This window comes from Mobula birostris, chromosome 2 (genome assembly GCF_030028105.1).
Source record: "Mobula birostris isolate sMobBir1 chromosome 2, sMobBir1.hap1, whole genome shotgun sequence".
Lineage (NCBI taxonomy): Eukaryota > Metazoa > Chordata > Chondrichthyes > Myliobatiformes > Myliobatidae > Mobula > Mobula birostris.
The window spans coordinates 208,297,524-208,312,204 of record NC_092371.1 but is presented as its reverse complement, the minus strand read 5'-3'; the positions used below and the strand labels follow the sequence as shown (position 1 = coordinate 208,312,204).

General features: G+C 43.2%; 1 protein-coding gene and 2 non-coding genes across 7 annotated transcripts in view; all 3 read left to right on the top strand.

Moving 5' to 3' along the window:
* The first annotated feature begins 826 nt into the window (after nucleotides 1–826).
* On the top strand, nucleotides 827–912 carry trnay-gua (transfer RNA tyrosine (anticodon GUA)). The gene is given in 2 exon segments: nucleotides 827–863; nucleotides 877–912. It is a non-coding gene; the product is annotated as a tRNA-Tyr (tRNA).
* Nucleotides 913–1,683: 771 nt separating this feature from the next.
* Nucleotides 1,684–1,756, top strand: trnaa-agc (transfer RNA alanine (anticodon AGC)). The gene has a single exon. It is a non-coding gene; the product is annotated as a tRNA-Ala (tRNA).
* Nucleotides 1,757–3,255: 1,499 nt separating this feature from the next.
* Nucleotides 3,256–14,681, top strand: part of agbl5 (AGBL carboxypeptidase 5) — a 153,612-nt gene continuing 142,186 nt past the window's right edge. For all 5 annotated transcript variants that reach the window (XM_072251352.1, XM_072251350.1, XM_072251353.1 and 2 more), the window contains exon 1: nucleotides 3,256–3,718. The gene's annotated coding sequence lies outside the window, so the exon portion shown is untranslated. The remainder of the gene's footprint in view (nucleotides 3,719–14,681) is intronic.

The following is a 14,681-nucleotide window of genomic DNA, read 5'->3' as shown; positions in this document are numbered from 1 at the left end:
GTAAAAAGGGCCCTCAGGGTCATCTCAACCACAACCTATTCCAGTTACTACCAATCCGGGAAGCGGTACCGCAGCATAAAAGCCAGGACCGACAGGCTCCGGGACAGCTTCTTCCACCTGGCCATCAGACTGATGAACTCACGCTGATTTGAGTGTGTTTCTGTTACATTGACTGTTCTATTTATTGTAAATTACTATGATTGCACATGGCACATTTAGATAGAGACATAACATAAAAGATTTTTATGTAAGTGAAGGATGTAAGAAATAAAAATTCAAATTCACTCTCTCTCACACCCCTATCCATCTGCCCATTCACCCTTTTCCCAACCCTCCGCCATCTGCCCATTATCCCTCCCTTATTTAGTTCCACGTTACACCTTCCTTAATGATCAGAACCCAGCAATTGTGCTTCTTGTGCCTCCAGATCGTCATCTACCCCCTCCCTCCACCTGGTTCCTTCCCCCTTTTCCCCCAGTCTGTTTCCATCCATCAGCCCCATCACTCACTCTCCCTCCCCCAACCTGCATCCATCTGAATGATCCGAGACTCCACCTACTACTCTTCTCCCTCTTGATCCTGAATCAAGCTCTCGATCTTGATTCAGGATTCAGGATATCAATCCCGAGGCGTTGACCATATCTTTCACTCCATAGATGCTGCCTGACCGGCTGAATTTTTCCAGCATTTAATTTTTTTCCTACAGCATCTGCAGTCCGTTTCGTTTCCTCTACAACAACTGATGGACAGATTAAAAACATATAAAGACACATTACTCACAGCATAAACGGACACAGGAGGCGTGAGAGCGCCTGCTTGCGCAGTGCCTTCGATAGCTCAGCTGGTAGAGCGGAGGACTGTAGGAGCCCTGCTGTAATCCTTAGGTCGCTGGTTCGATTCCGGCTCGAAGGACATCTGTTTTAGTTTCTGACAGTCTTCCTTTTTAGATAGACATTGATACCAAAGGAAATTACAGTGCCATTACAAGTGCACAGATATACAAATATTAGAAAAGAAGAAAGAAATAAGATAAGTAAAAAAAATTATTTACAAGTGAAAGATTACCTGATTTCCAAGTTCACACAAATAAGACGGAAGAATTACCGTATTATACAGTAATTGGTGCACATTCCTGTGCCCAATATTGCACAGTGTCCGCGATAGCAAGGTGTGGTAAACAGAGGTTACTAACAGTGTAAGGAGGGGTCATCACTTACCCGGTTTAGGTTGATTCATTATAGAGCCTAATGGTAAGAGTGACCTCCTACAGCGCTCTTTGGAGCAGCACAGTTGTTTTAGTCTATTACTGAAAGTGCTCCTCTGTTCAGCTAAGGTGGCATGCAGAGGGTGAGAAATATTGTTCAGAATGGCAGGAATTTCTGGAGGGTCCTTTGTCCTACGACAGTCTCCAGTGTGACTCCTACAACAGAGCCAGTCTTTCTAATCAGTTTATTGAGCCTGTTGGCATCACCTGTGCCCCAGCACATCGCCGCAAAGAGGACGTTTTAGGTAAACGCTCCGTGAATAATTTATCGTGCGAGGCTTATATTGGGGGAAAGTGGTTGCAGGAAATCGGGTGATGATGAGAGGGTCTTTTTAGACAGTACTGTATTAAAAGCTTCTTTTGTTAAATTACTATTATTTATACTTCTTCAGAGTACTTCCTGAAGTTGGGTTCGTAGTGGGGGATTAGCTCAAATGGTAGAGCGCTCGCTTAGCATGCGAGAGGTAGCGGGATCGATGCCCGCATCCTCCAAAGTTTTCTATTTGCATTTGTTTGTAGCATTTAGAAACATAGAAAATAGGTGCAGGAGTAGGCCATTCGGCCCTTCGAGCCTGCACCGCCATTTATTATGATCATGGCTGATCATCCAACTCAGAACACCGCCCCAGCCTTCCCTCCATACCCCCTGACCCCTGTAGCCACCAGGGCCATATCTAACTCCCTCTTAAATATAGCCAATGAACTGGCCTCAACTGTTTCCTGTGGCAGAGAATTCCGCAGATTCACCACTCTCCGTGTCAAGAAGTTTTTCCTCATCTTGGTCCTAAAAGGCTTCCCCTTTATCCTTAAACTGTGACCCCTCGTTCTGGACTTCCCCAACATCGGAAACAATCTTCCTACATCTAGCCTGTCCAATCCCTTTAGAATTTTATACGTTTCAATAAGATCCCCCCTCAATCTTCTAAATTCCAGCAAGTATAAGCCTAGTCGATCCAGTCTTTCTTCATATGAAAGCCCTGCCATCCCAGGAATCAATCTGGTGAACCTTCTTTGTACTCCCTCTAAGGCAATGATGTCTTTCCTCAGATTAGGGGACCAAAACTGCACACAATACTCCAGGTGTGGTCTCACCAAGGCCTTGTACAACTGCAGTAGTACCTCCCTGCTCCTGTACTCGAGTCCTCTTGCTATGAATGCCAGCATACCATTTGCCTTTTTCACCACCTGCTGTACCTGCATGCCTCCCTGCGACCCCTCGTTCTGGACTTCCCCAACATTTCTTTCTCACTTGGGCGAGAAATCACTCGCAGTTTGTAATACATATTTTAAGAGTGAAAATTAAACCCTAATATAGCCATGTAATTGGGTTCATATCTACCTTGGCTCTCTTATTGAAGACTGCCGGGCTCACTCGGACTGTCCCCAACCTGGGAGACAAAAAACCAAATGTGACATACTGGATTAGAAAAGAAATTGGGGGTAGACTCTAAACAAATCATTTTTTTTTAACACAGCAGTCCTCGGATTGCAGCGGGGTTTCAGCGTGGTTAATTTGCGATTCGGCCCATTTTAGCACGATCTTATGTACTGGCTTGTTTTTAACTTTCTATACGTTTTATTATAATATGACGGTATGATAATCATTACATCTGTGCTCGTTCGTAGAATATTCCTCTTCCCGACAAGTTCTCCCTGAAACTTATTCACTCCACATTATGCCTCCGACTCGTTTGGGGCAATATTTTGTGGGCAGTAACTTTGGGGAGGGGGGAAACCGCCTGGTCAAAGAGAGAACGTGCGAAAGCCAAACAGAAACTGCTGGGGGCCAGAGTTCTGAACGGCTCTCTTACCCTAGATACCAATAAAACACCCGCACCTCCTCACGCCAGCAACCGAGCGCGCATGCGTTCTAGAAATGGGTCAAGCGCAGTGCTTTGTTGATAACCCAATCAACGTCTACTGTGCTGCTGTGCCAACCACGTCCACTGCGCGCTGGCCAATAGTAGTGGTCGTTGCTGCTGTCAAGCGGGGGGAGGACATGTTGGTATCAGTTTGTTTGGGGAAATAGACAAAGAGCCGGAGTCGCCGTTAGCGACTGAGGCAGTGAGCAAGACGGAGCCCGACAGACCGGCCGGCGGAGACTTCAATATCAGTGGGCAGCGGGCAGCCAGGGTCACGGGCGGAGGAGGCAGCCAGAGACCGAACCAGGAGCGGGTCAGCGACCGGGACGACGGCTCGAGGAGCCGCAGGCAGCGGGAAGTCGAGGAGCGGAGGCGGCGTGACCGTGACGCCGTGACCCAGAACCGGAGAGAACAACTGATCAGCGGCTCTGGAGGAGGGGGCGGCGAGCAGCTGGAGTTCGAGGAGAACCAGCTGGAGGAAGAGGTCGCTGGCACGTCTGAGGACGGCGCCGAGAACCCGGGGAATGGAAGCCGCAGTGCTGGGCTCCAGCTGAGCCCCGCTGCGGGACGGCGGCGTGGCCACTGAGTTCAGGTGAGCGAGGACGGGGAGCTGGCAGCGGCCGACGTGTGACAAGGCAAGTTGCTGCCCGTGTGGACTGCTATTAGCAGTGGGGTGAACGATGAGCTTGTAATATCACTGGCGTCAACTGCTGCCAGGCTGGTAAAAAAGTAATGTTAGTGAACGAGTCAGTGTTCAGTAACCCAAATATGGATGCGACTGGTAGTGGCATTTGTGGGATAACTGACATTCGATACTGATAATTGCTCTGTGTTGTCAGTATTACCAATACCTGTAATTTCTCCTAAACAGTGAATGAAAGTTGTTGCACCGGTGGCTGATTAGAGCTGACTTCAATAATGTAATGGTCAAATGTCGATCTGTTAGGCACTTCATGGTACAACAGAATCTGATGTCGCTAAAAATTGAAGGAAATGCAGTTTTATATTTTTTCTAAACACGAGTGATTCTCGCGGATGCTGGATATCTTGAACAATATGCACAATGCTTAAGGAATTCAGCTAGTTTAAGCAACATTTATGGAGGGGAATAAATAGTCACAGTTTCTGGCCAAACCATTCATTTGGACTGGAAAGGAAGGCGGCAATAGCCAGAATAAGGAGCTGGGGGGGAAGGAAGGAGTACAAGCTGGCAGGTGATAGGTAAGAACAGGTGATGTGGAAGGTAGGTGGATGGGAATGATGTGAGAAGCTGGGAGATGATAGGTGGAAGAACAAAAGGGCTGAAGGAGAGTAAGACAGTGGAGGAAAGAAGGAGGCAAGGGGTGAAGGGTAGTTGAGATGATTAGAGGTGAGTGGGTAACCAGAATAAGGAATGGAAAAAGAAAGGAGGAGGGAGGGGCAGAATTTAACGTGTTGGAGAAATCAAAGTTCATAACATCAACTTGCAGGCTACCCGGGCAAAATATAAGATGTTGCTCCCCCCCACCTCCGTTTGGCTTCATGGTGGCAGTAGAGGAGACCTTGGATAGACGTGTCAGAATGGGAGGTTGAACTGAAATGGGTAGCCACCGGGAGGTCATGCCTTTGGTGGCTGATAGAGCGAAGGTGCTCAGTGAAGTGGTCCCCGAATCTGCGTCCGGTCTCACTGATGTAGAAGTGACTGCACCGGTTTCTAATGGCCCTGACAAACTGAGACGTAGGAAGGACTGTTTGGGGCTCTGAATGTTGGTGGAGGAGGTTAAGGACACGTGTAGCAGTTATTATGCTTGGAGGGAGAACAGTGGGGAAGGACAAGTGGACAAGGTAGTCACGTAGAGCATGATCCATATGGAAAGCTGGGAGGAGGATGGGGGTGGGAAGTAAGATGTGTTTAGTGTTAAGATCCTATTGGATATGGCAGAAGTTGGACAGGGAATGATGTGCTGGATGAAGAGACTCAGTAGGTTAAGGACAAGGGAAACTCTATGCCTCTTGTGATGGCGGGAGGATGGAGTGAGGGGAAATGGGAGGAGATTTGGGTGAGGACAGCGATGATTGTGGTGAAAGGGAAACCTGTTCTTAGGAAAAAGGATATTTTGTGTTCTAGGATAAAAAAAAAAAGCATAATCCTGAGCACAGATACGACAGAGACGGAGCAATTAAGAGGAGAGAATAGCATTTTTTTGGAGTGACAGGGTGATAGGGATTCCTTCTTCCACCCTCAACTCCTCCCCACCTTAATCTGGCTTCTGTCCCCTTCCTTACCAGTCTTGATGAAGGGTCTCAGCCTGAAACATCAGTTTCATAGATGCTGCTTTCCTTACTGAATTCCTCCAGCATCTGTGTGTTTTGCTTAATGTTTTTTCCGGTATTTATATTCATCTGCTCTTAATGAGTTGAAGATCAATTAAAGGCATCTATCTCCTGTTGAGACTAAGTTTTGGTGTAATCAATCTTGCTGGCTGATTGCTACTGATTCTAAAGAAAAGCTTTAGCTACCACACATGTATTCTTCAGTATTCAAGAAGTAGCCTTGGGATACACCTGTTCTTGCAACAGAAAAAAAATTAGATCACCATCCCTTGGTGAAGAGATAAGTGGAGGATAAGATAAGACAAATGGGGAACTCTGTTTCGGACATCAAGAGTTCAATGATCAAACACAAAATGTCGGAGGAACTCAGTGGGTCAGGCAGCGCCTTTGGAGGGAAGTGGACAGTCACTATTTTGGGACTAGATGAAGGGTTACGACCTGAAATGTCAATTGTCCATTCCTTCCATAGATGCTGCCTGACCCACTGAGTTTCTTCAGCATTTTTGTGTTGCTACAGACTTCAGCATCTAGAGTCCTTGTGCCACCAGGACTTCAATACAGCATAATTAAAATGCAATTTTCAAAAATGAAGAGGACATGATAAGAATACTGACAAGTAAAAGGAAAGGAAATCTGAATATGTTTTAAATAATATGTGATAGTCGTAAGATTGAAAAGATGAGCAAGAACAGGGGATAAAGATGTAGCCAGTGTGTGGCTAACATACTTTTGTTTCCAAAAAAGGAGAGGACATCAAAGTTGTTGTTAAGGCAAGATGAGTGAGATATTGGATGCAAACAACATATCAAGGGAAGAAGTATAAAGGGGTTTAAAAGGAGATAAACTGCCAGGCCTGGGTGAGATACCAAAAGCATTAGTGCAAATATGCATTAGAAAAAATTAGGGAGGATCTGGTCATCACTTTTTAATCTTAAATTGACAGAAATGGTGCCATGAAAAAAAGGACTATTCTTGTTTTGCAAAAGGAGGAAAGGAAAAATCTTATAAATATACACAAGTCAGTTTGTCTTTGGTGGGAAAGTTATTGAAATTGAGTTTTTTGAGTAAGAGTGAAAGTCTTTATCGATATGAAATTGAGTGGTTTTAGAAACATAGAAAATCTACAGCACAATACAGGCCCTTCGGCCCACAAAGCTGTGCTGAACATGTCCTTACCTTAGAAATTACTTGGGGTTACCCATAGCCCTCTATTTTTCTGAGCTCCATGTACCTGTCCAGGAGTCTCTTAAAAGACCCTATCGTATCCATCTCCACCACCATCGCTGGCAGCCCATTCCATGCACTCACCACTCTCTATGTTAAAAAAAAACTTAACCCTGACATCTCCTCTGTACCTACTTCCAAGCACCTTAAAACTGTGCTCCTCAACCCAGGCAACATCCTTGTAAAACTCCTCTGCACCCTTTCTATGGTTTCCACATCCTTCCTATAGTGAGATGATCAGAATTGAGCACAGTACTCCAAGTGGGGTCTGATCAGGGTCCTATATAGCTGCAACATTACCTCTTGTCTCCTAAACTCAATCCCACGATTGATGAAGGCCAATGCACCGTATGCTTTCTTAACCACAGAGTCAACCTGCGCAGCAGCTTTGAGTGTCCTGTGGACTTGGACCCCAAGATCCCTCTGATCCTCCACATTGCCAAGACTCTTACCATAAATACTATATTCTGTCATCATATTTGACCTACCAAAGTGAACCACTTCACACTTAACTGGGTTGAACTCCTTCTGCCACTTCTCAGCCCAGATTTGCATACAATCAGTGTGCCGCTGTAACCTCTGACAGCCCTCCACACTATCCACAATACCTCCAACCCTTGTGTCATCAGCAAATTTAGTCACCCATCCTTCCACTTCATCCAGGTCATTTATAAAAATCACGAAGCGTAGGGGTCCCAGAACAGACTCCTGAAACACACCACTCATGACTGACCTCCATGCAGAATATGACCCGTCTACAACAACTCTTTGCCTTCTGTGGGCAAGCTAGTTCTGGATCCACAAAGCAATGTCCTGTTGGATCCCATGCCTCCTTACTTTCTCAATAAGCCTTACATGGTGTACCTTATCAAATGCCTCACTAAAATCCATATACACTACATCTACTGCTCTACCTTCATCAATGCGTTTGGTCACATCCTCAAAAAATTCAATCAGGCTTGTAAGGCATGACCAGTAAGTCAGACTCACTGGTCTAAAATTTCCTGAGCTATCTCTACTCCCTTTCTTGAATAATGGAACAACATCCGCAACCCGCCAATCCTCCAGAACCTCTCCCGTCCCCATTGATGATGCAAAGATCATTGCCAGAGGCTTAGTAATCTCCTCCCTCACCTCCCACAGTAGCCTGGGGTACATCTCGTCTGGTCCCAGTGACTTATCCAACGATGCTTTCCAAAAGCTCCAGCACATCCACTTTCTTACTATCTACATGTTCAAGCTTTTCAGTCCGCTGTAAGTCATCCCTACAATCGGTTTTGAAATCCTATTTTCCACAACAAAATGTTCAAAAGCAGGGATATAGAATCAAGGCAATTGGTCTAAGCATTAAAGGCATGGTGGGGAGGGGGGAATAGTCACTGAAAAGATGTTGCGAATTTATAATTTCTAAATGATAATTTCATCAAAACTTGTTACTCTCTTTTGGATTACCTCCAATGCTATTATTTCCTTCCTTAAATGAGAGTACCAAAGCTCTGCATGGTACTCTAAATGTGATCTTTCCAGTATTTTGTTACAATTGTAATAATACTTCCATGTTTCAAAACACCAGCATTTCTTGACATGAAGACTAATTTGCCTTTTCATTTTCCAACCCCTTAGTGCACCTGTCTGCAAGTTCTGACAATCTTGTATACACTTAATTTTCTCATCTGCAATTTTTATCTGTTTATCTTATAGTTTGCTTAACACTAAAGAGCACAATCTAACGTAGCTCCACTTTAAGCATTGGCTGCCAAGTTTTTACCAATTCACTCAACCTATCTATGGTATATCTTTTTCAGAACTGGTTATGGGAACAGTCCACCAGTTACATCAAGCATGAAAACAATATTTTATTCTGGTTTTGTCTTCTATGCTACAACTAATCTTCAGACAATGGCTATGCAGATCACCAATATTAGGAACTCTTACACATGTCTTTTATGTGGCATAAGACATAGGAGCAGAATTAGGCCATTTGGCCCATCAAGTCTGCTCTGCCATTTCAGTGTGGTTGATCCATTTTCCTTCTCAGCCCCAGTCTTCTGCCTCCCCCCTCCCCCGTACCCCTTCATGCCCTGACCAATAAAGAATCTATCAATCTCTGCCTTAAATATTCATAAGGACTTGACCTCCACAGTTGCCTGTGGCAATGAGATCACCCCTCATTCTTCTGAATTCCAGTGAATACAGGCCGGAGCCATCAAATGCTCTTTATATGACGAGCTGTTGAAACCTCACCAGTGCTTTATAAAGTCCCAACTTTACATCCTTGCTATTGTATTCTAGTCCTCTTGAAATGAATGCTAACATTTCATTTGCCTTCGTCACCACAGACTCAACCTGCAAATTAACCTTTAGGGAATCCTGCACAAGCACTCCCAAGTCCCTTTGCACCTTGATTTTTGTATTTTCTCTTCATTTAGAAAATAGTCAGCTCTTTCCTTTCTTCTAGCAGAGTGCATGACCATACACTTCCTGACACTGTAGTCCATCTGCCATCTCTTTGCCCATTCTCCTAATCTGTCTGAGTCCTTCTGTTGCCTTTCTACTTCCCCAAAACTATCTGCCTCTTCACCTATCTTTGTAACATCTGCAGACTTTGCAACAAAGCCATCGATTCCATCATTCAAAGCATTGACATATAATGTAAAAAGAATTGGTCTCAACACAGACCCCTGTGGAACACCACTAATCACTGGCAGCCATCCAGAAAAGGCTCCCTCTTTGCCTCCTGCCAGTCAGCCATTGCTTTATCCATGCTAGAATATTCGCTTTCTTTCTTTTCTTTTTAAATCTTTTTATTGAATAAGTATACAAAAAGGTAAGCCATATAGGCACTAATACACTGTTAGAATATAATAAAATTACAGGAGATAATAATGCAGAAAAAAAAAGTGATACAAACAATGTAATTTAAACATAACATACTAAGGTAACATAATAGTATACTAATTTTTATATACATATATCAATAGAGAAAAGAAAAAAAAAAACCCAAAAAAACCCACCGTACAACTAACTAAAAGCAAAGCAAAGCAATGGGCTAACAAGTAGAGTTAAAGAACTTAAAATCACGTCCTCAAACCCGACCTCCATTAAAAACAGTAAAAAAAAACAAGAAGGGTATATAAATATGGAGCAAAAAAGAGAAGAAAAAAAATTACATTAAATGAAAATATTGAATAAAAGATCTCCAGGTCTGTTCAAATTTAAGTGAGGAATCATAAAGATTGCTTCTAATTTTCTCCAAATTCAAGCATAATATCGTCTGAGAAAACCAAAAAAAGGTGGTTGGAGCATTAAGCTCTTTCCAATGTTGTAAGATACATCTTTTTGCCATTAAAGTAAGAAATGCAATCATTCTACGGGCTGAAGGAGAAAGATTACTGGAAATTTTAGGTAGTCCAAAGATAGCAGTAATAGGATGAGGAGAGATATCTATATTCAATACCTTTGAGATAATATTAAAAATGTCTCTCCAAAAAGTTTCCAGAGTAGGACAAGACCAAAACATATGAGTTAACGAGGCTATCTGCCCCGGACTTCTATCACAAAAAGGATTAATATGAGAATAAAAGCGAGCTAATTTATCTTTGGACATATGTGCTCTATGAACAACTTTAAATTGAATTAGGGAATGTTTAGCACAGATAGAGGAAGTATTGACTAATTGTAAAATCTGCCCCCAATCATCCACGGAAATGATAGACCCCAATTCCTGTTCCCAATCTACCCTAATCTTATCAAATGGAGCTTTCCTAAGTTTCATAATAATATTATAAATCATAGCCGATGCACCTTTCTGACATGGATTAAGGTTAATTATAGTATCTAAAATGTATGTAGGAGGAAGCATTGGAAAAGAAGAAAGTATAGTACTTAGGAAATTTCTAACTTGTAGATATCTAAAAAAATGTATTCTTGATAAATTATATTTATTAGATAATTGTTCAAAAGACATAAGGGAACCATCTAAAATATTCGCTTTCATACCATGGGCTTGTAGCTTGTTATGCAGCCTCCTGTGTGACACCTTGTCAAAGGCCTTCTAAAAATCCAAAGACATAACATCGACCGATTTTCCTTTGTCTATCCTGCTTGTTATTTCTTCAAAGAATTCTGACAGACTTGTCAGGCAAGATTTTCGCTTGAAGAAACCATACTGACTACGGCATATTTTATCATGTTCCTCGAAGTACCCTGAAACCACATCCTTAACAATTGACTCTAACATCTTATCAAACACTGAGGTCGCACTAACTGGCCTGTAATTTCCTTTCTTCTGCCTCTCCCTTCTTGAAGAGCGAGTGCTATATGCAATTTTGAATTTTTCTGGAAACATACCAGTATCTAGTAATTCTTGAAAGATCATTACTATTGCCTCCAGAATCTCTTCAGCTACCTCTTTCAGAATCTTGGAGTGTACACCATCTGGTCCAGGTGACTTATCCACCTTTCAGTTTCCCAAAAACCTTCTCCCTTAGTAATGATAACTTCATACTTCATGATCCTGACACCTGGGACTTACAGCTAATGTGTTCCACAGTGAAGGCTGATGCAAAATACTTGTTGACAGATGATGAACCTGGGAAGCAGGTTGTGTCCCAAGACTAACCGGCCTTGTATTCACTTGGGCCATCTCTGATGCCTCCCTCCCCTTTCTTGATCTCTCTCTCTCCACATATGGAGGCAGTCAACTGACATCTTTTATAAACCTACTGATTCCTATCGTCACCTCGACTATACAGTGAATTTTCCCTGCTCCTGCATAAGTATGACCTAAAATATGATCAGATCTTCACGCAAGTTCAAAAACTAGATAAAGAGAACCCAATTAATAAAAAACACGAAAAACATTATTTATTTAGAAAAATGATCCAATATTACATGTATTTGTTGGAAAAAGTATTTGAACCTTTGCTTTCAGTAACTGATGTGACCCCCTTGTACAGCAATAACTTCAATCAAATGTTTCTGGTAACTGTTGATCAGTCCTGCACATTGGCTTGGAGGAACTTTAGGCGATTCCTCCTTACAAAACTGCTTCACCTCTGGGATATTGGTGGGCTTCCTTGCATGAACAGCTTGCTTCAGGTCCTTGTACAACATTTCTATAGGATTAAAGTCAGGACTATGACTTGGCCATTCCAAAACTCAAATTTTCTTCTTTTTAAACCAGTCTGTTGTTAATTTACTCTTGTCTTTCGACCATTGTCTTATTGCATTATTCAACTTCTAATAAGCTTCAGGTGACAGACTGCTACTCTGACATTCTCCTATAAAATGTTTTGATACAATTTTGAATTAATTATTCCCCTCAATGACTGCAAGCTGCCCAGGCCTTGGGGCAACAAAACAGTCCCAAGCCATGATGCTTCTTCCATCATGCTTCACAGTTGGAATGACGTTTTGGTTTTGGTGTGCAGTGCCCTTTTTCCTCCAAACATAGCAATGTATATTTCTGTTAAAAGGTTCATCTTTTGTCTCATCTGTCCACAGAACATTCTCCCAGAAGTGTTATAGAACATCCAGGTGGTCTTTTGCAAACCTGAGGAGTGCAGCAATGTTTTTTGGAGAGTGTAAACACGAGGAATTCTGCAGATGCTGGAAATTCAAGCAACACACATCAAGGTTGCTGGTGAACGCAGCAGGCCAGGCAGCATCTCTAGGAAGAAGTACAGTCAAAGTTTCGGGCCGAGACCCTTCGTCAGGACTAACTGAAGGAAGAGCTAGTAAGAGATTTGGGAGGGGGAGATCCAAAATGATAGGAGAAGACGGGAGGGGGAAGGATGGAGCCAAGAGCTGGACAGGTGATTGGCAAAAGGGATATGAGAGGATCATGGGACAGGAGGCGCAGGATGTCCCATGATCCTCTCATATCCCTTTTGCCAATCACCTGTCCAGCTCTTGGCTCCATCCCTCCCCCTCCCGTCTTCTATCATTTTGGATCTCCCTCTCCCCCTCCCACTTTCAAATCTCTTACTAGCTCTTCCTTCAGTTAGTCCTGACGAAGGGTCTCGGCCCGAAACGTCGGCTGTACCTCTTCCTAGAGATGCTGCCTGGCCTGCTGCGTTCACCAGCAACTTTGATGTGTGTTTTTTGGAGAGCAGTGATTTTCTCCCACGGTGACTTCCCATGAACACCATTCTTGGTCAGTGTTTTTCTTATAGTGGATACATAAACAGAGACCTCAGCAAGTTCTGGAAATTTCTGCAAGTCTTTTGCTGTTACCCTTGGATTCTTTTTTACCTGTTTTGGCATTGCATGTTGTGCCGTAGGCGTGATCTGTGGAGGATGCCCACTCTTGGGGCCAGTAGCAACAATATTGAAATTTCTCCATTTCTCTTACTGTGGACTGATAAACACTCACGTCTTTAGAAATGCTTTTGTAGCCTTTTCCAGCTTCATGCATCTCTACAATTTTTCTTCTAAGTTCCTCTGAGAGTTAATTTGATCGAGGCATGGTGCACATAAACAGATCTTTCTTGAGAAGAGCAGGCTCTGTCAGTAAGCTGACTTCGTGTGGCTTTTTTTATAAGGCAAGGCACCTCCACAATCCACACCTCCAGTCTCATCTCATTGATTGGGACACCTGACCCCATCTTCCCACTATCATAATAGTCCCTCTTGTCCTGACCGACCACCCCATGAGCCTTTGCATCCAACACATTATCCTCTGCAACTTCTGCCATCTACAAAGGGATCCTACCACTAAACATGTTTACCTCTCGCACAATCCCTCCACTTTCTGCAGAGATCACTGCCTTCACAATTTTTTTGTTCAATCATCACTAATTTCCCTCCAGGTGCTTATCCCTGCAAGGGGCCTGAGTGCTACACCTGCCCTTACACCTCCTCCCTCACCTCCAGTCAGGGCCCCAAACAGTCCTTTAAGGTGAGACAACACTTCACCTGCAAATCTGCTGGGGTTGTGTATTGTTTTCGGTGCTCCTGATATAGCTGCTTCTACATTGGTGAGGCCTGTTGTAAATTGGGGGGCCACTTCGTCGAGCACCTGCGTACCATCTACCACAAGCAGGACTTCCCTGCGTCTAAACGTTTTATCTATTCCCCATCCTTACCTTTTACTACTGTTCACCTGCCTATTACTTCCCCCTGGGTCCCCTCCTCCTTCCCTTCCTCCTATTGTCCATTCTCCTTTTTGATCAGATTCTTTCTTCTCTAGCCCTTGACCTATCCAACCCATTTGGCTTCACCTATCACCTTCCAGCTAACCTCTTTAACCCCACCTTGTAATTCAGCCATCTCCCCCCTTCCCTCTCAGTCCTGAAGAAGGGTCTCAGCCCGAAACGTTAACTGTTAGCTCATTTCCACAGATAGTGCCTACCTGCTGAGTTCCTCCAGCATTTTGAGTGTATTACTTTGAATTTCCTGCTTCTGCAGGTTTTCTCATGTTTATATTTTTGCATGTTCCTACAGTTGAGAGAGGTGAATTTGGTTAATGTAGTCTGCTCAGTTTGGGTTAGATGGTGCAGTGCAAGATGAGATCTCAGTAGAAGCACAGTAGTGTAGATCTGGAGTCACGTAGAAGTGCAGCCTGGTAATAAGTGGTTATACAGGACTGAGATTTGGTGAAATGTCATGCTACAAGATGTTAATTTTTTGGGGTTGTGAATGCTTGCTTTATAAATATTCAAAATGTGATTGGTAGGTTTGCAGATACCACTAAAATTGAAGGAGATGGGAATTTTTACAGGGAAGTATGCTGAGGCTGTCTTGTGATCTGTTGAATGGGCATATAGATCTGAAGGGCTAAAAAGTCTGCTCCACTCACGTGTTATAGTTGGATGATGTCGCGGTGTTTTTATTTTCTCATTTTCAAGCATCTTGAAGATGTGAATATTAATGTTTATGGAACTGTTTACATTTCTATGAATTTCCAAACTGTTTTCAAACAAGTGTCTCATAAATATATCAGCAAGCCAGAAAAGGCAGGTGAAAAGAGGAGAGCAATGAAGAGAGTAGATTTACATTCTGAAACGCTGTAGACG